A 22,257-nucleotide genomic window follows, 5' to 3' on the forward strand; every position below is an offset into this window, starting at 1 on the left:
CCAACGGACAGGTGCTAATTTGGAGTCCTGGCGATTTTGCACACCAGAGCATGTATGCAATTCCATTTCAACTTTTAAAAATGATATGAACGAGAAGTGTTCTTGATTTCACACCTGTAGGTTCTGTAATCTACACACATTTTATATTCACTACTTGCATGGTTCCGACATTTTATGTACAAGGAGAGCCTCAAACTGACAATATCTGACATCACATGAAAGGAATAATCACATAACTTTACACACAATGAAATATGACTGGTTCGCTTCTCATATTCATGCATGCTGCCAGTGTGAGGCTCTATCCGCAAGCATTGTGATATAAAATTGATCGGTTGAGCCCATATTTAGTGGTCGAGCTATTAGTTTTAAAATATTGGACGGGACGTAGTCGAGTCCAATATTTTACAACTCATAGCGATATCAATAAATATTATCATTATTATGTTTTGGATCCAATATTATCACAACTTGGATCCATCAAAACATAATAATGCATAATGGCGAATCGTGCAAGTAGTGAATAGGAACTTGCCTTTGTATTCAAATGGTTAATTCAAAGAAACAGTTCCCATATTTTGACTGCAGTGTCTTTTAAAGCACATGGCCTTATTAAGCGGTTAATACAAACTATACTATACGGCTAGGGTATTGCCAAACTTTACACAAAGCCGAGCAAGCTAAAGTATTGGTGCACATTCATGCATCATGATATGCAAATCTCTACCATTCAATAACCGATCACTTGAATGAACATGGCGAATAGAAATGATGGACATCGAAGTTGTGTAGCTGCATATAATGCATGAATTATAGTCATCATCATGAATACATTGTACATGTAGACTGCTTATGCAGTGCACTGGCAGACTGTTATGTACGACATGGGCCATACGGATGATACGGGCCCAGCGCAGAGCAATTTATTGCTTTGACTTCTTCTTAGATTATTAATTTTTCTTCATACATGTAGCTGGATGAAAATCTTATTTCAGTATACCTTTACCATCAGGTCTTGACTCCCAACTCAGAAAGCAAAGTGACATTTCTGTTCTGATATGTTCTACATGCAGGCTAGGCTGATGCATGTACCTGGATGATTGTTTTTTCTTCCTATCGGCAGCATGTAGGCAATTGGTGATAACGGTGCACAACACTAAATCGGCTTGCTATTAATTGTGTCAATTAGGCCCTTAAATGCTAAAGGTGCACAACACTAAATCATCTTGCTAAATATCATGGACACTTATTATAATTCCATTGATTTAAAATCATTTGTTTTTAAAACATAGGGAATTGTCACAGCAACTTACTCAGTGATCCAGAGAGTCTATATCCTAAAACCTCATGGTATCAAGACATGAGTGACAATCCTTTAGGGACCGATCGTTATTTACGACAGGGGGGGAATGGGTGTTTTGGCAAAAATATCGACAAAAAATTTCGCGTTCCCCCCTTGCGTCCGCTCAAAATTTTCGCGTTCCCCTTGTTTTCCCAATTTTCTCCATTTAAAATTTAACAATCCCCCTCCTGGTTCAACTAAAAATTTCAGGTTCCCCCTCAAGATCACAAAAAATTTCGTGTTCCCCCTAAATTTACCCATTCCCCCCTGCCATAAATAACGATCGCTCCCTTATCAAGGCTCGCATGAGATTTAGCTCCTAGACTAAAAATGTAGGCCCTAGGCAATCTTTACTCAAAAGATACAGTTGACTCATCAAAATAACTTTCAATCAAATTTCAACATTTCACAATAAAATAACATCAGTTGCAAAACAGTCAACGCTACCAGGTAATCAACCGAAAACAATAAGCATATACTCTAGCATGGGCGTCAATCCTGGGGGCCAGGGGATGAGTGCCCCCCCATTTCATCAAAATGCACCACATGTCAAGCCGGATTGGCGCTAAATGCACTCAATCATTGAATGTGTAATGTATCGTGTGCACATTCGAAGCTAGACTAGAGTTCTTGAACTCATTATGCTCTAATTATATAGCAATCGAGTGCAGCTTTGCATTTGAACCCCCCCGGTCATCATGCATATGTTGTGCATTAAGATTTTAAAAATCATGACATCGTATCATGGTATGTGTGCCTTATTTTGTGCAATTTCACTCCCCACAAGTGATATCCACAATTACGCATTTAATACATGTACTTTAGTATAATTAATTCAAATGTACCACGCTTATAGAGTTCCTCAAGTGAGTCAAGTCCAAGATTACTCGAGAACTCTTGCATCAAATTTGCACAGTTACGCATTCGATGCTAAAGTATACTATCGTTTTTCGGTCGGTACTCAGTGGTGACATTTTTTGCAATGGATGTTATTTTATTCTGTCTTGAAATTTGAACGAAAGTTACATGTATATTGATGAGTCAACTGTATCTTTTGAATGAAGATTGTTTATTTTGAACAGTCCAAAATTTTTGTTCAAATGCAATTTTAGCAAAATTTTTGATGCGATCACCCGTCATGATCGACTGTGTTTACTTCTGAACTTCCATTGCTTTACAGTGTCATGCTTCAGCGAATCCGACTAGATTTTGAATGCTCATCGATGAGCAAATCCGTGGCTAGACTTCTCGAGCATCCAACTCCACTTCTCGAGCATCCAACTCCAAGAAGAATCATCTTGAAATACATGGAATATATACATCATACATTATCATACCATTAACCATACCCAGGGGGCACGTACCTGACGTTAAAATCACAATGAAATCACATTGAAATTTCGACATCGAAATCAATTTCGATGTCGAAATCAGGTTGAAATCATGCTGTATTTGTAAAAGGACTTCAACCTGATGGACTTAATAGGCCTACGTATGTTGTATCATCGTTGAAATTTCAACCTGATTTCAACTAACCTCTACTATCTAGGTTGAAAACATTTTGAAACTTCAACGTCAAAACCCCGGGTCAAAACCCTAACCTATGTTATGTACGTATTTAGGTCTACCACGAGTACAGTTCTATACACATGGTTTTTAATATTCAATCATGATTATTAGTCAGTACACACGGCAGTAATTATAATGGCAGTATTAAAATATTTATTTTATATGGGCCTTTTAATTTTATAAAATTTGATTTGGCAAGCATATGAAAACACATCTGATTCAATATCATACCTTGGGTCGTATAAAGCATACTAGATACTGGTCTCCTTGTCAATGACAATTCGCAGAACAACGACGTGATTTAGATAGCAAATCAATTTGATCGAAATGATGCGACCACAATTTGCTGGGTATGACTGCCGAATTCCACAGCCGAGCCACACACTCACACACCCCTTCGTCGACCGGCGTCCATGTCTTGGTCCATCTCTCTCTCTCTCTCTCTCCATTCTCTTCTCTTCTCTCTCTCTCTCCTCTCTCTCGGGCCTCTCTCTGCTCCAATTCTCTCTCTCTCTCTCTCTCTCTCTCTCTCTCTCTCTCTCTCTCTCTCTCTCTCTCTCTCTCTCTCTCTCTCTCTCTCTCTCTCTCTCTCTCTCTCTCTCTCTCTCTCTCTCTCTCTCTCTCTCTCTCTCTCTCTCTCTCTCTCTCTCTCTCTCTCTCTCTCTCTCTCTCTCTCTCTCTCTCTCTCTCTCTCTCTCTCTCTTTTCTCAAAGTTGTGTTTTTGGTTCGAGTACACTACCGTTTTGGTAACCAAAAACACAAGTGAGAGAGAGAATTGGTCATTGTGTTTTTGGTTACTGGGCATAAAAAGGTGATTATTTTGGCTATAAAATGAAAAAAGAGTACAAGAATGGTGTAAAACTCATTTACTCTCTCCTCTACAGATATTAAAAAAGTTCATATCCTTTGATTAACCATTCTAAGCAAAGCATAAAGTCCTATGAGCACTACATGTAAGTCTGACCCGTGTGTCGCAAGTGGAAAATCAACAATCTTCAGGATGTTAGAAAAAAAATATTTGGACAATACATGAAGGGTTTTTTTGTAGTTTCGAACTAGATATGATAATCTCAGAAACTTCTGGTAAATTTTACTTAATATAATTCATTATTTATTTAATTAAACAGCTTTTTTGGGAGTCCAATTTGGACGGAAAAAATAGCAAAAAGTTGTGTTTTTGGTTACTCTCACACGACAATTGTTGTGTTTTTGGTTACTTGGGCAAATTGATATATCTTTTATTACATTTTGTTGTTTTCAAATACAAAAGAGAGACCTTTTATGTAAACCATTATGTATTTTTTACATTTTAATCAATGTATTATTAAATAACAATTTTACAATCGGCAGATATAATTTTTTTAATTTGTGAAAATTGTGTTTTTGGTTACTAACTGCTATCTGAGAGAGTCTCTCTATTAATTATTTCTATCACAAATTACGATCTAACGTCTCAAAATATTTTTTTCTTTATGTTTTAGCCTGTCTATATCATGAATAAAAATATAAAAAATCACCAAAAGACGCCTTTATAACCTTTTTATTTATTTGGAAATCGTCAGGATAGCAATAGAAATAAAGGGGGCGTCCGAGTCCTCTGGTACAGAAGAGGAGGGCGGAGCATCCTTGGTCCATAAAATAGAAGTAAATTAAGGTCGATTGTTGGTTCGTTTTATGAACTTTTCCATTACTTTTAAATAATAAATAGTCGCTGAAATAAAAGAACATAATATTTTATGTTATTGATAAAGGTTTCCCTTTTTTTTATTTGGCCGTTTGTACGACATGAATTGTCAGATATTTTTTTTAATTGATTGTTTATCTTTTCAACCAATGAAATTCAACTTCATAACATTGGACATTGGACTAAAGAGAGCACGTAACCGCAGTACATGCGTGTTGTTTGTAAACACGAAGTTCAACCCACACTGCGGTCATCGGTAAGTATAATTTTCACTTTGTACGAATTAGCCGTATAAAACTAAATGTAAGGTAGAGTATTTTGAAAGTAAAAATGTTTATTTAATGTTGAATTGAAATTTATGACCGGCCGACTCTGTTTATTATCAATAAATGTGATTTTTAAATTGCCATGCCGTGATATTGTAAAATGTCAAAAGCAAAAAAAAAAAAAGTTGCCGAATTCGGCAAAGTTACCAAATATTTCTATTGAATTTGATTGATCAAAGAGTTTGAATCGAAAACACCAGATTTGACGGCGTAAGATGCGGATAACATGGCGTTGTAAGTATGGATTCATGGTCGTAAATCAGTGCAATGGTCCCCTGTGTGCGTTGATGTTAAAATAATACACGAGTAGGGCCTATGTCAAGACTCAAGGAAAATTCAGGCATGCAACTTGCATTGCATGCAAGGTCCGGTGCAGGTATGACTTTTGTACTACAAGAAAAGTCTACAGATATAGATTGGCAAAAAAAGAAGAGATTTGTATCTTTGAACTGGGCTATTAACATTGTGTATTGAATAGTTGGAATGGCGTGCAACACAGAATTAAGCCATGCAGAGAACGGCGCAGTGCTCGAAATGAGTCGAACTACATCTTGAATCATGTTGTCTTGTTGATAACGCCTTTGTATGGCCTACCCATGAGGCAAAAAAATTGGGCATTCTGTTTTGCTCAAAATAATGCACTGACCGAATCTATAGGTGCTTGTGCGTGATACTACACTTGCTTCCAGAGAAGTACATGTATGGCACTCGCTGTGATTGATCCACACCCTGTAATGAGTGACATATGCTGGCCTTTGGCAGATCGCTGTCTGTTGTTAATATGATTGTCAGACAATAATAGAATTCGCCAATCAGAACCCCTCTTCGGAGTTATGCACAAATCAATTGTAGTCCCGGCCCCCGGAGGCCGGGGATAGTGGGGACCTACCCGGGGATGTAATTTTGGAAACTGTTACAAGTGGTAAGTACTTTAGTAAATGTACTTTAAGTACTTTTACTGTCATTAAAAAAACATGACATTTACGTGATCTTTACTGTCACGCATGGTACTGTTAACTGAAGATTCCGACCCAGTGGTGCTATCTGCTGGTAACAGGATTTCAATCCCGTGGTACCTTCTTTAGATAGTATTTATGGGACGATGAGTAAATGCTATCTTGACCGTAGGTAGCGTTTTGTTTGAAATGCTATCTTCAATAGGTAGCATTTTGTGTTAACATGCTATCTTAAGGCCAGAGTAATGGAAGACACATTCGTCCACAACCGAATTTGAGATTTTTTGATATTTATCAACACTAAGATGTATTCTTTCACTTGAAACTGATAAAATACAACTTGCTAATATTTATTCGTATTTTTGCTTGATTTATTTCACTCTTTTCAACTCTAAAAAGTCACATGGCTCAAGACAGCTTAGTAAATTGGCGGAAATACTGAGTCAGAAATGCGCGAATGCGAAATATTGTGATTACGCATTTTGTGTTACAATGCTATATTCAGTAGATACAAAATAATATCTTCAGTAGATAACATTTTGTATTCAGTAGATAGCATTTAATGCTATCTTTAGCCTATAAACATTTTGTGTTAAAATGCTTCAATATATCTCAGTTTAACATTTTGTGTTACAATGCTATCTTCAGTAGATAGCATTTTGTGTAAAATGCTATCTTCAGTAGGTAGCATTTTGTGTTAAAATGCTATCGCTAAGCTTCAGTAGATAACATTCTGTGTTACAATGCTATCTACAGTAGATAGCATCCTGTGTTGTAATGTTATCTTCGGTAGATAGCATTCTGTTTGACAATGCTATCTTTAGTAGATAGTATTTTGTACAGCTATCTTCAGTAGATAGCATTTTCTGATAAAATTGTTAAATTTCTATCTTCAGTAGATAGTATGTGTTACAATGCTATCTTCAGTAGATAGCATACAGTGTTGCAATGCTATCTTCAGTAGATAGCATCCTGTGTGACAATGCTCTCATCAGTAGATAGCATCCTGTGTGACAATGCTATCTTCAGTAGATAGTATTATGTGCTGATAATTTCCATTTATATTAAAAATTGTTTAAATTCTATATTCAGTAGATAGCATGTGTTACAATGCTATCTTCAGTAAATAACATTCAGTGTTGCAATGCTATCTTCAGTAGATAGCATCCTGTGTGACAATGCTATCATCAGTAGATAGCATCCTGTATGACAATGCTATCTTCAGTAGATAGCATTCTGTGTTACATTGCTATCTTCAGTAGATAGTATTTTGTGCTGATATTTTCAGTAGATAGCATTTTCTGTTAAAATTGTTACAATGCTATCTTCAGTAGATAGCATTCTTCGGTAGATAGTGTTTTGTGCTAAGATAGCATCAGTAGATAGCATCCTGTGTGACAATGCTATCTTCAGTAGATAGTAGGCCCTATTATGTGCTGATAATTTCAATTTCTATTAAAATGTTTAAATTCTATATTCAGTAGATAGCATGTGTTACAATGCTATCTTCAGTAAATAACATTCAGTGTTGCAATGCTATCTTCAGTAGATAGCATCCTATGTTACAATGCTATCATCAGTAGATAGCATCCTGTGTGACAATGCTATCTTCAGTAGATAGCATTCTGTGTTACAATGCTATCTTCAGTAGATAGTATTTTGTGCTGATATTTTCAGTAGATAGCATTTTCTGTTAAAATTGTTACAATGCTATCTTCAGTAGATAGCATTCTTCGGTAGATAGTGTTTTGTGCTAAGATGATATCTTCAGTAGATAGCATTTTCTGTTATTTGTTATCGTCGCTAGATAGCATTGTGTTACAAATCTATCGTCAATAGATAGCATTTAGTGTTACAATGCTATCTTCAGTAGGTAGTGTTTTGTGCTAAGATTCTATCTTTAAAATTGTTAAAATGCTATCTTTGGTAGATAGCATCTTAGGTAGCATTCAGTGTAACAATGCTATCTTCAGTAGATAGCATCCTGTGTGAAAATGCTATCTTCAGTAAGTAGCATTCTTCAGTAGATAGTGTTTTGTACTAAGATGATATCTTCAGTAGATAGCATTTTCTGTTAAAACTTTTAAAATGCTATCTTCAGTAGATAGCATCCTGTGTGACAATGCTATTTTCAGTAGATAGTATTCTGTGTTACAATGCTATCTTCAGTGGATATCATTCTGTGTTACAATCCTTTGTCTGTGCTGATATTTTCAGTAGATAGCATTTTCTGTTTATTGTTACAATGCTCTTCAGTAGATGGCATTCTTCAGTAGATAGTGTTCAGTGTAACAATGATATCTTCAGTTCTACAATACAAAACCAGACACTTTGAAAAATGACTTAGGCAATTATCGTAGCAGTGTGACGATATGTTAATATGGTATAAAATATCACTGTCGTTGAATATTTTATTTATTTATTTACAGGAGGCCTGGTACATTCAAGGACATCAAGGGAAGCCAGCAAGTGGGTACTTTGAACTCCGGTTACGATATGTTCGCTGGAAATCTGGAGGAGGTACATCTAGTTCAGGAAGTGGCAAAAAAGAGTGAATCTGGTGAGAAGACAACACAAAAGAAGCGAGATGTTTTGCAGCAGAAATAGCACGAGGAAATAGTTTTAGGTAATCTTGTCCATTAAAATATTTATTTATTTATTTAAATATTTATTTATAGTAAGAAATTATAGTGAAACCATCACTAGATAAAGTGCTCAACTATAAAATATAGGAGCGAAATATATTATTATTAGTGAAATTACCACATCGTAATACAAATTTGTTTCAGATGGATGGTTTCACCCATCCACACTAAATCAGTTGCAATGTGTAAAATGACAAAGAATATGTCTTGAGTTTTGATGCTGCAAGAAGAGGAATTAACGCAACACAGTATCTTAAAGTTATGCAAACACAATCGCATCTTAAGTGCGTATCCATGTCTGGGCCTACTTACTTATTGCTAAACATGCTAAAAGAGCGACTTATTTATAGTTACACAGTAAATGTTTTTTTCTATGCCTGCAGCCCCTTGCTGCATTTATTTACTTATTTACTTTACTTACTTACTTACTTACTCACTTACTCACTTACTCACTTACTCACTCACTTACTCACTCACTCACTCACTCACTCACTCACTCACTCAATCAATCAATCAATCAATCAATCAATCACTCACTCACTCTTTTCATGTGGGCATTTGAACACAAATATAATGTCCCCAGTGCAGGATGGGACAGCTTGAAAAGGGTCTATTATAAGGCCAACGAGGCTGGAATTTTAAGGAATTCCATCTGACATGGGATTACATTGGGACACTCGTATGGTTGGCTATTCGGGTCATTACGAGTATTAATATGTGTATTCGAAATTTCGAATACGCGTAATAGAATAGGCCAATCAGCGTTGAGTTTCGAGAACGTGGGAGGGAATTTTTAAAGCCCGTGTATTTAAATCGAGGCACGTAAACAACCTCGTTCACTGCAGATAAAGATTCGGAAATAATTTTAATCCTCACCGTGCTACATCACGCGCTTTTTTGTAAGAAATGACGGAATGAACAGAACATGCTAAAAGATCAGAGAATAAAGTCGTTTTTGGTATTTTCATATCTTTTTAGGGAGAAGGGTTAATACAAAATGCTTTAAAAAAAATTCTCTTGGGGGAATTAAAATGCATTTATTCCGTGTTGAAATATTTTCTAATGTAGCAAATAATAGATATGATACACTCCACTATACCAACTTATTCCGTCCTGGAATAAAAACATTTTAAACAGCGGATAGTGTATGTAACAAATGAATCTGTATATATCTGTCTCCACACTGAATCCTAAAGTATTAGGCTAGGCTACATATAAATTATAATAGGAATTATTCTTTGAAAGTAGAGAATATTAGAACAGTGACCGTATCCTGCCCCTAAAGCGGCCGATGCCGAACAACACATACACAGCCATGCCCTTGACCTGCGGTTATCTAAATTCTGAAGGATTTGCATGCTGGTTAGGTACAAGATAAATATACAGAGTGACCTTCAACTTCTCCGTGTTTGGTCAGACCTACTGTATAGGCGTATGCTGCATGGGGTATATCCTGCACAACCACTATACAATTTCTTGTTGCTTGTTGATGTTTGACCTATATCGTACTCACCTCTACTTCTACTTGAAATGTACATGATTATAGTGACATGTGGAAAACAACCGTTAACTATAGTTTTTTAATTGGTACATGAAATATGCATTATCATGATCATTTCGTGATCCTAACATCCTCTTTTTATGACATTTTTCAGTAGATATCCACGAAAAAAGCTTATTCCCAAAATTTCAGTTGATTCCGATACACTGCTCCATAGGCCACTGTTATAATTTCGTTCTGGTATACCAGAACGAAATTCAAATTTGGCGATATTTTTGCCAAACGAATTAATTTGCAAGAAATATTTTGTACATAAACATTATGTAGCCAGAGGTATAAAAACTTTTTTTGAGAGAAGTGGGGGGATGAGGCTGGATCACGAAATGCCCTTTTAATTTCTATTATTTTGTTTACTTGGGTGAGTGATTTGGGCTCGACAGAACTACAGGGTTGACATTCCTGCATAACTTGAGGTCTTCCATGGAGGTGCTCCTTCCATATTTATGTGACATTTTGCAGACATTTTTATTCCTGTTTTAACTGGAATTAAGTAAAATGCATGTCTGATATATTTGAAAAGGATAATTGTAAACTTCAAAGACGGCCACCTATCTTTATTACAATGGTAATTTAACCCTGCATTCTCAGAATACATTAATGTAGTAAATGATCCTTTTATTGCTTTGGTGTATGGAAACTATACTTAAATTTCCTGACATTTTTAAACATCATATTTTCAGAAGATGACAAAGATACCATTAACTGGCTGAAACACAACAATGGAACAGCAAATGTGGTTCTTGAGAAGATGAGGCGTACAGCATACAGAAGTCAGCAGTGGATCAAGGGTGATGGGCCAGGCCCTTCTGAAATAGTTGACAAATCTTCCCGGATATTGGACCCTGGTGTGGTAAGTCTCTTAACACTGAAGTGATTTTAGCCAAGTGTACACCCGTTGGTGGCCGGACGGAATTGAGAGGGGGGCAGTCCTACTCCCAATGTACCCTATTTTAGAATGCAAAGCTCACTTCAATACATGTTTCAATGGGAAAGCTCATTTTCGGACTTCAAGCCTGAGGTGGCCACATAAGACAAACTCCGAATCAAATAAAATTTGGTAGGGATTAGTTTTAGGACAAGTAGAATAGGATAAGATTATGGACAAAAATAATGCAAACTATGGGGGCTATTATAGATGCACCCTACCCCCAGATGTCTAACTCTGATAGCAATAATAATGGGAACAGGTACATCACTTTGATATCAGCGTATCAGTAAACTGACAGGTCCTGTGGTGAGATACCGTAATAATATCTTCGGTAGATAGTATGTGTCTCAATGCTATCTTCAGTAGATAACTTCATGTGTGGCAATGCTAGCTTCAGTAGGTAGCATTCTGTGTTACAGTGCTATCTTCAGTTGATAGCATTTTGTGTTACTGTAAGTATTTTGAAACTCGGATTACATATTGTGTTGACTTGATTTTTGTTGTTATCTACAGATGATACCAGTAAATCAGAGTCAAGAAAAAAGACATTTATAAGCATTTTGTAAGAATAAATTCACAACATTAAATTAATTAATAAATAATTAAACCCAGTGGTATGCAATTCATGTGGTATAGTGACATCCTCCCCTTCCCCTAAACATCTTGGTCCCTACTTGCTGACCACAACAAAATTGTCAACAGGCAATTTGGGTCACTTTTCCCCCTGTTTTTGCCCTCTCAGAAAACAATGAGGAGCCCATGGTTTAGAAATGTGGTGTCAATTAAATCTTTATAAAGGGTGCAGTTATGTCTTTATTGCTAAAAATGTGTGGAACTCAGTCTAAATCATATGTATCAAAGAGCGAAATGATTAATGGGCTATGTTTTACAAAATATAGGTTTTCAGGCAAATTACCCAATAGTCATAATAACTGAACTAAACAATCTCATTTAAATTGACATTTGAAACAATTGCCAGAATGAATATGGACGTGTGTGACAATCACTTGACAATGTCAAGGTATGTGTAAACTACATCATGCATATCCCCTTAGTGTATAACAGGCCTACCCTGCTTTTAATCAGTCCATCAAAATAATAGCAAATCTAAAATTTCTGATTCACAATTATTGCTTTTATTTGCACAGGATAAGCATAACCTCCAAGTCCTTAAAGGGACAAAGAACAATAACAGCGATTGAACAAAACCATGCTGTGAATCAGGGACAGAAGTGCAGACACTTAGGGGTCATCTGATAGATGCAATGTGTTTGGTGACAAGTAAGTTATAAAAAGATGAACAATTTTTTGCAAATGTATCTGATGAGTTGACCTTAATGTTTATCAACAAAGGCTAGGGACTGGTATATCGATCAGCTTGAGAAAACTGCATACAACCACTACACTGTTCAATAGCCTTATTGTGCTGTGGCGTGAGTTTTAAAAGCACAGGTCTGCGAGTTGTCAGTTTTCTGCAGTTTTTGCAGATTTTCATAATCCTTAACTGCAATGTATAGGGGGTTCAATTTTCAATTTGACAGATTACGCAGATTTTCAGTTTTCTAGCTTTGAACTGCTGTAACATTTGTTCTAGAATACCACCTACCCTGGGAGTGGTACCAATGTAAAGCTTAGCATACTGCAGTTACTGTCCGTTTTCCTATACACAATACACAGTGCTCTTTCCCATTGACGCGTGACCTTTACAAATAGCCCTACGTTAACAGTATGGGGATATGACTAGTTAACGTCGCTGTGTGAAAAATAACCGGCCAATATTAAAAGTACTCTTCTAAAGTTCTAGAAAATATAGTTTTTAACATGTCCTAAATTTTTAGCTAATTTAGATGTTTGGAAATATTCGTACTTTGGTGTTTTAGTTAATGTTATAGGTAATAGTACATTGCCTAGTTAACGTCGCTGTGTGAAAAATAACCGGCCAATATTAAAAGTACTCTTCTAAAATTCTAGACAATATAGTTTTGTAACATGTCCTAAATTTTTAGCAAATTTAGATGTTTGGAAATACTCGTACTTTGGTGTTTTAGGAAGGATATGTAAACGACAGATAACACCAAAAATATGAAGAAATTATTTCTAAACCGTGTTAAGTCAAAAATCATTATGTTGCTCATTTTCAAGAATGCTGGTTTACAAAAAGCACGACATTGTCTGATTTCGTGAACAAAGCCACACATAACATTGTTTCCTTTCGTTTCCTTTATAATCGGTTACCCAACTGAAGCTATGAATACCATCTTTATTGCGATATCGCACATGAAAACAGTCACTTGTGCACAACCAGAGAAGATCCGATTTAATCAGTTGAGCTGTTTCAATGAGTGTTATCTTGGTTTAATAGCTTTTAATGGGGTTAAGTCCTGCAAAGGTCGAGATGAATTCTACTGTAGACATGACTGCATCATGGTGTCTCCTCTTTCATTGAATACCAGGTCTATGCAGAGTAAGTGGCAAGAGCCTTTCTAAAATAGTGGGTTTAAAGAAAGACTGCAATATGCGTAACGAATTTTAAAATTTTAAAATTTGGTCATATTCGAAGAGGTCGTTGACCCCTTTTCCATTTGGATCAAAGGTCAGGATGGTGTCCGTGCAAAGCTACTAATCTCCTCTTTCATTTGATATACTATTTAAGTTATATAACCTTTGGGAAGTTTTTCAATCCCTTGTCTGCGAGTTGTCAGTTTTCTGCAGTTTTTGCAGATTTTCATAATCCTTAACTGTGCAATGTATAGGGGGTTCAATTTTCAATTTGACAGATTACGCAGATTTTCAGTTTTCTAGCTTTGAACTGCTGTAACATTTGTTCTAGGATACCCCCTACCATGGGAGTGGTACCAATGTAAAGCTTAGTGTCTCCTCTTTCATTGAATACCAGGTATGCAGAGTAAGTGGCGAGAGCCTTTCTAAAACAGTGGGTTTAAAGAAAGACTGCAATATGTGTAACAAATTTTAAAATTTTAAAATTTGGTCATATTCGAAGAGGTCTTTGCCCCCTTTTCCATTTGGGTCATAGGTCAGGATGGTGTCTGTGCAAAGCTACTAGTCTCCTCTTTCATTTGATATACTATTTAAGTTATATAACCTTTGGGAAGTTTTTGAATCCCTTGTCTGCGAGTTGTCAGTTTTCTGCAGTTTTGCAGATTTTCTTAATCCTTAACTGTGCAATGTATAGGGGTTCAATTTTCAATTTGACAGATTACGCAGATTTTCAGTTTTCTAGCTTTGAACTGCTGTAACATTTGTTCTAGGATATCCCCTACCCTGGGAGTGGTACCAATGTAAACCTTAGAGTCTCCTCATTCATTGAATACTTAGTCTTTGCAGAGAAAGTGGCGGGAACCTTTCCAAAATAGTGACTGTGAAGAAAGACGGCAATATCGTAAAGAATTTAAAATTTTTCAAATTTGGCCATATTCGAAGAGGTCGTTGACCCCTTTTCCATTTGGGTCATAGGTCAGGATGGTGTCTGCGCAAAGCTACTAGTATCCTCTTTCATTTGATATACTATTTAAGTTATATAACCTTTGGGAAGTTTTTCAATCCCTTGTCTGCGAGTTGTCAGTTTTCTGCAGTTTTTGCAGATTTTCATAATCCTTAACTGTGCAATGTATAGGGGGTTCAATTTTCAATTTGACAGATTACGCAGATTTTCAGTTTTCTAGCTTTGAACTGCTGTAACATTTGTTCTAGGATACCCCCTACCATGGGAGTGGTACCAATGTAAAGCTTAGTGTCTCCTCTTTCATTGAATACCAGGTATATGCAGAGTAAGTGGCGAGAGCCTTTCTAAAACAGTGGGTTTAAAGAAAGACTGCAATATGTGTAACAAATTTTAAAATTTTAAAATTTGGTCATATTCGAAGAGGTCTTTGCCCCCTTTTCCATTTGGGTCATAGGTCAGGATGGTGTCTGTGCAAAGCTACTAGTCTCCTCTTTCATTTGATATACTATTTAAGTTATATAACCTTTGGGAAGTTTTTGAATCCCTTGTCTGCGAGTTGTCAGTTTTCTGCAGTTTTTTGCAGATTTTCTTAATCCTTAACTGTGCAATGTATAGGGGGTTCAATTTTCAATTTGACAGATTACGCAGATTTTCAGTTTTCTAGCTTTGAACTGCTGTAACATTTGTTCTAGGATATCCCCTACCCTGGGAGTGGTACCAATGTAAACCTTAGAGTCTCCTCATTCATTGAATACTTAGTCTTTGCAGAGAAAGTGGCGGGAACCTTTCCAAAATAGTGACTGTGAAGAAAGACGGCAATATCGTAAAGAATTTAAAATTTTTCAAATTTGGCCATATTCGAAGAGGTCGTTGACCCCTTTTCCATTTGGGTCATAGGTCAGGATGGTGTCTGCGCAAAGCTACTAGTATCCTCTTTCATTTGATATACTATTTAAGTTATATAACCTTTGGGAAGTTTTTCAATCCCTTGTCTGCGAGTTGTCAGTTTTCTGCGGTTTTTGCAGATTTTCTTAATCCTTAACTGTGCAATGTATAGGGGGTTCAATTTTCAATTTGACAGATTACGCAGATTTTCAGTTTTCTAGCTTTGAACTGCTGTAACATTTGTTCTAGGATATCCCCTACCCTGGGAGTGGTACCAATGTAAACCTTAGAGTCTCCTCATTCATTGAATACTTAGTCTTTGCAGAGAAAGTGGCGGGAGCCTTTCCAAAATAGTGACTTTGAAGAAAGACTGCAATATGCGTAAAGAATTTAAAAATTTTCAAATTTGGCCATATTCGAAGAGGTCGTTGACCCCTTTTCCATTTGGGTCATAGGTCAGGATGGTGTCTGTGCAAAGCTACTAGTATCCTCTTTCATTTGATATACTATTTAAGTTATATAACCTTTGGGAAGTTTTTCAATCCTTTGTCTGCGAGTTATCAGTTTTCTGCAGTTTTCATAATCCTTAACTGTGCAATGTATAGGGGTTCAATTTTCAATTTGACAGATTACGCAGATTTTCAGTTTTCTAGCTTTGAACTGCTGTAACATTTGTTCTAGGATACCCCCTACCCTGGGAGTGGTACCAATGTAAACCTTAGAGTCTCCTCATTCATTGAATACTTAGTCTTTGCAGAGAAAGTGGCGGGAGCCTTTCCAAAATAGTGACTTTGAAGAAAGACTGCAATATCGTAAAGAATTTAAAATTTTTCAAATTTGGCCATATTCGAAGAGGTCGTTGACCCCTTTTCCATTTGGGTCATAGGTCAGGATGGTGTCTGTGCAAAGCTACTAGTATCCTCTTTCATTTGATATACTATTTAAGTTATATAACCTTTGGGAAGTTTTTCAATCCTTTGTCTGCGAGTTATCAGTTTTCTGCAGTTTTCATAATCCTTAACTGTGCAATGTATAGGGGTTCAATTTTCAATTTGACAGATTACGCAGATTTTCAGTTTTCTAGCTTTGAACTGCTGTAACATTTGTTCTAGGATACCCCCTACCCTGGGAGTGGTACCAATGTAAACCTTAGAGTCTCCTCATTCATTGAATACTTAGTCTTTGCAGAGAAAGTGGCGGGAGCCTTTCCAAAATAGTGACTTTGAAGAAAGACTGCAATATGCGTAAAGAATTTAAAATTTTTCAAATTTGGCCATATTCGAAGAGGTCGTTGACCCCTTTTCCATTTGGGTCATAGGTCAGGATGGTGTCTGTGCAAAGCTACTAGTATCCTCTTTCATTTGATATACTATTTAAGTTATATAACCTTTGGGAAGTTTTTCAATCCTTTGTCTGCGAGTTATCAGTTTTCTGCAGTTTTTCATAATCCTTAACTGTGCAATGTATTGGGGGTTCAATTTTCAATTTGACAGATTACGCAGATTTTCAGTTTTCTAGCTTTGAACTGCTGTAACATTTGTTCTAGGATACCCCCTACCCTGGGAGTGGTACCAATGTAAACCTTAGAGTCTCCTCATTCATTGAATACTTAGTCTTTGCAGAGAAAGTGGCGGGAGCCTTTCCAAAATAGTGACTTTGAAGAAAGACTGCAATATCGTAAAGAATTTAAAATTTTTCAAATTTGGCCATATTCGAAGAGGTCGTTGACCCCTTTTCCATTTGGGTCATAGGTCAGGATGGTGTCTGTGCAAAGCTACTAGTATCCTCTTTCATTTGATATACTATTTAAGTTATATAACCTTTGGGAAGTTTTTTCAATCCTTTGTCTGCGAGTTATCAGTTTTCTGCAGTTTTTCATAATCCTTAACTGTGCAATGTATAGGGGGTTCAATTTTCAATTTGACAGATTACGCAGATTTTCAGTTTTCTAGCTTTGAACTGCTGTAACATTTGTTCTAGGATACCCCCTGCCCTGGGAGTGGTACCAATGTAAACCTTAGAGTCTCCTCATTCATTGAATACTTAGTCTTTGCAGAGAAAGTGGCGGGAGCCTTTCCAAAATAGTGACTTTGAAGAAAGACTGCAATATGGGTAAAGAATTTAAAAATTTTCAAATTTGGCCATATTCGAAGAGGTCGTTGACCCCTTTTCCATTTGGGTCATAGGTCAGGATGGTGTCTGTGCAAAGTTACTAGTATCCTCTTTCATTTGATATACTATTTAAGTTATATAACCTTTGGGAAGTTTTTCAATCCCTTGTCTGCGAGTTGTCAGTTTTCTGCAGTTTTGCAGATTTTCATAATCCTTAACTGTGCAATGTATAGGGGTTCAATTTTCAATTTGACAGATTACGCAGTTTACTATCATTGCTTTTACCTATTTTGGAAATACAAAGTTTCTAACAAATGTTTATTTTTGTCTGTATTACTTCACAGGTTCAGACTCAGGAAATCCCAGTGCTTGACCAGTTTTAAAGGGATGCAGTGCACAAAATGTGCAAACTATTCAAGCCATGATGTAAGCTGTCAAATTACCGCATAACACAATAGGTTGCTTGTGCCACATATTAATTGAGGTTGCTTCAGAACTAGAAAATCCCAGAATTGAAAATCCCAAACTTGCAAAATGTTCAATTCTGTCATAGATTATACATTCAGCCTGCATGACTATGGTCTGAGAATTAAGAACAACATCCATATTGCTACATAACATCAGTGTGTAAACTTTGTATTTGCTTCAGAAACAGCAAATGCCATTGCTCATGAGTTTTTGGATGCATGCAGTGCACCAAGCAAGCAAACAATTCAATTATGTCATACAACATGTTTATGGTGGGAGCAGATGTATGGTACATTGGCATATAAATTCTTTCTGGTTAGAAATTCTCTAGATACTTGCTCACTATAAACACGAGCTGTAACAGGTATATACCGTACACGTATCGTTATTCTTCTCAAGTGAAGGATTTTGGTGTGAGAATTTGCACTATAAATATTCAAGGACAAATTGTTTGCTGTATTACCGGAAGTAGCAGCCTCTTCATGATGCGTTGGATGCGCGCAGGACATTCAAAACTCTTCTCAGCCCCAAAAGTTATCAAAACAGAAGTTACATGTTCCCCACCATGATCACAATGTTGATAGTTTGTGCCATAATATTTACTTGATATTAGCAGTAGATGTGAGCATTTATACACTAATTGATATCAGTAGTAGATGTGAGCATTATTAAACTACCTGATACCAGCAGTAGATGTGAGCATTTATTCACTAATTGATATCAGTAGTAGATGTGAGCATTATTAAACTACCTGATATCAGCAGTAGATGTGAGCATTTATACACTAATTGATATCAGTGGTAGATGTGAGCATTGATAAACTACCTGATATCAGCAGTAGATGTGAGCATTTATACACTAATTGATATCAGTAGTAGATGTGAGCATTATTAAACTACCTGATACCAGCAGTAGATGTGAGCATTTATTCACTAATTGATATCAGTAGTAGATGTGAGCATTATTAAACTACCTGATATCAGCAGTAGATGTGAGCATTTATACACTAATTGATATCAGTAGTAGATGTGAGCATTATTAAACTACCTGATATCAGCAGTAGATGTGAGCATTTATACACTAATTGATATCAGTAGTAGATATGAGCATTATTAAACTACCTGATATCAGCAGTAGATGTGAGCATTTATACACTAGCTGATGTCAGTAGTAGATGTGAGCATTGATAAACTACCTTATATCAGTGGTAGATGTGAGCATTGATAAACTACCTGATATCAGCAGTAGATGTGAGCATTTATACACTAATTGATATCAGTAGTAGATGTGAGCATTTATACACTAGCTGATATCAGTAGAAGATGTGAGCATTGATAAACTACCTTATATCAGTGGTAGATGTGAGCATTGATAAACTACCTGATATCAGCAGTAGATGTGAGCATTTATACACTAATTGATATCAGTAGTAGATGTGAGCATTATTAAACTACCTGATATCAGCAATAGATGTGAGCATTTATACACTAGCTGATGTCAGTAGTAGATGTGAGCATTGATAAACTACCTTATATCAGTGGTAGATGTGAGCATTGATAAACTACCTGATATCAGCAGTAGATGTGAGCATTTATACACTAGCTGATATCAGTAGAAGATGTGAGCATTGATAAACTACCTTATATCAGTGGTAGATGTGAGCATTGATAAACTACCTGATATCAGCAGTAGATGTGAGCATTTATACACTAATTGATATCAGTAGTAGATGTGAGCATTATTAAACTACCTGATATCAGCAGTAGATGTGAGCATTTATACACTAGCTGATGTCAGTAGTAGATGTGAGCATTGATAAACTACCTTATATCAGTGGTAGATGTGAGCATTGATAAACTACCTGATATCAGCAGTAGATGTGAGCATTTATACACTAGCTGATATCAGTAGAAGATGTGAGCATTGATAAACTACCTTATATCAGTGGTAGATGTGAGCATTGATAAACTACCTGATATCAGCAGTAGATGTGAGCATTTATACACTAATTGATATCAGTAGTAGATGTGAGCATTATTAAACTACCTGATATCAGCAGTAGATGTGAGCATTTATACACTAATTGATATCAGTGGTAGATGTGAGCATTGATAAACTACCTGATATCAGCAGTAGATGTGAGCATTTATACACTAATTGATATCAGTAGTAGATGTGAGCATTATTAAACTACCTGATATCAGCAGTAGATGTGAGCATTTATACACTAGCTGATATCAGTAGAAGATGTGAGCATTAAAATCCTCCGGGCATGTGGCATTACCATTGATTGTACACAACTATGCGGCGCTTTGTGTACTAGGTGCATGAGCGCGTCTTGTACGTAGTGCGGTTAAATTGGATTGATAAACAAGTATGACTGACAGTGTGTGTTATAGGGACTAAGTCCCCGGTCAAAGTTGTGTTAAAAATGCAATGTTCATAGTCGATTTTAACTCGGGCTTTAGCCATTATTGAACTGGTAGATTCTAAAATCAGAACTGTTCAGTATTGAAGTGCCATTATAATATGTTGCATTCAATATGCCTACGTACACTTTACTGTTACTGTCACTAATAAATATAATTATATAGGCCTATACCTTTTATAACCATTCACTAGTATTTTGATGTAATAAAATAATATCAGTATAATTTCGAGTTCAACTGAATGCGGTCATAATGATTAAATAACATATTTTTATTTATCAAAAATCGACTATGGCATAGTCCAAGTTATTATAAGAATGGATGTGGATGTGGAAATTGGTATTACTGAAACTTGTGCAATGAAATTTGATCTCAGACTCAAATTGAATGCTCATAATATATTAATTGTAATTATTTTGTACATGTAGAAATATGTAATTTGGTCAGTATTATAACAAGTCATTGTTTATTGCATTATATAATTTGCTTTACAATGTTAATGTGAATGTATCACATATTAAAAGAATTAAATTGAAAAATAAAGTTGTCTGATTGTAAACATTGTCTGTATATACCGGTCTGCTATTAAAAGGCAGTATAACAAGAGATTACCATTATTCAATCTAATAAGCATTTGTAAGTCAAACATACATGACATTTTATTTGCAGGTCAAATAAGTATTTATACCCATACCAAGGAAGTTGTAACTTCATGACAGTTGACAAGATGAGTTTGTTATGATTTACAATTTCTGTTGCTAAAATGCATTGGAATTGGGATTTACATGTATAACTTTGGCGCTTATTGTGTTGAATTGATCATCTTATTGCCGACTTACTGTAGTTTGCGAAACAAAACAAAAACCTCTTTGAGGTAGTGATGGACCCTAAAAAAATTCAAAATTTTGGTGGAAATCTCCCAAAGCCATAGCATGCTCAAACATGGAGAATGAAAGGGATTATTAGTACCAGGCATGATGGGCAACCTACATGTACAGCCTGCGGGCAGCAATTTTCTAGCAGTTAACAATGTTTTAATGGTATTTTCTTTTAATAGCTTTTGAACAAAACTACCCTTGGTTGTATAGCCTTATTGTACCTATTGTGTACAATCGTAAATAACATATATAACCTCCAAAGGGAATCTTTATTGGAGGTCTAATAAATCTGTTTGCATATTTATGGCGTACCTTTCTTGTGTGCAAGTTTTCCAACTGATTTATAACTTGTGCCACTTTGGTCTACATGAATCACTTGCATTCTCCACGTTTGAGCGTGCTGTTTGTGTTTGGCCTTTGGAAGTTTCCACCAAAAGTAATTGAATTAATTAGGTCCATCACTACCCTAAGATTTCGTTTTGCAAGATACAGTAATCCATCAAGTTATTGCCATATTTCAGAAAGTCAAACCATTCACCTTTTTCAATTCACCATGTGGTTATAGCATATTTAACAAATTTATCAAACACCCAAGTCATTCTAAATTTTTAGACATTCTTATTGTTACGAACAAGGAAAAAAACATGGTCCAATGGCCCCCCCACAGCTACAGTGAGATAACCCATTCGTATATGGGCAGGCATAATACTCTCGGATATAATAATTCAGTTTCAAATAAATTAGCCATTTGGAAAAAAAAAAATTTAAAAAAACTTGTTACAACTTAGATCCTTTTTTTTTGGGGGGGGGGGGGGTAGAGGTATGGGAGTACCAATCCATGGTCATACCACTTTAAAAATAGTAGCATGATTAAATAACTCTTATATAGGTAGACACATTGTCCGTGTTAAGGTAGACACATTGTCTGTGTTAAAAGTATCACAATTTCAGCAGTGCATCATGGGATCATGATCCCACTTAAGCTGAACAATAGCACTGCCACAAATATTA

General features: G+C 36.0%; 1 protein-coding gene and 1 long non-coding RNA gene across 2 annotated transcripts in view; both read left to right on the forward strand.

The window, feature by feature from the left end:
• Positions 1 to 22,257, forward strand: part of LOC140142344 (uncharacterized) — a 209,518-nt gene that overhangs the window by 82,003 nt on the left and 105,258 nt on the right. The gene's annotated exons all lie outside the window — the stretch shown is intronic.
• LOC140142691 (uncharacterized) lies at positions 4,753 to 10,916 on the forward strand. Its single transcript, XR_011857560.1, has 3 exons — positions 4,753 to 4,851; positions 8,307 to 8,503; positions 10,764 to 10,916. It is a non-coding gene; the product is annotated as an uncharacterized lncRNA (long non-coding RNA).

The sequence above is a fragment of the Amphiura filiformis genome, chromosome 20 (assembly GCF_039555335.1).
Source record: "Amphiura filiformis chromosome 20, Afil_fr2py, whole genome shotgun sequence".
NCBI classification, from domain to species: Eukaryota; Metazoa; Echinodermata; class Ophiuroidea; order Amphilepidida; family Amphiuridae; genus Amphiura; species Amphiura filiformis.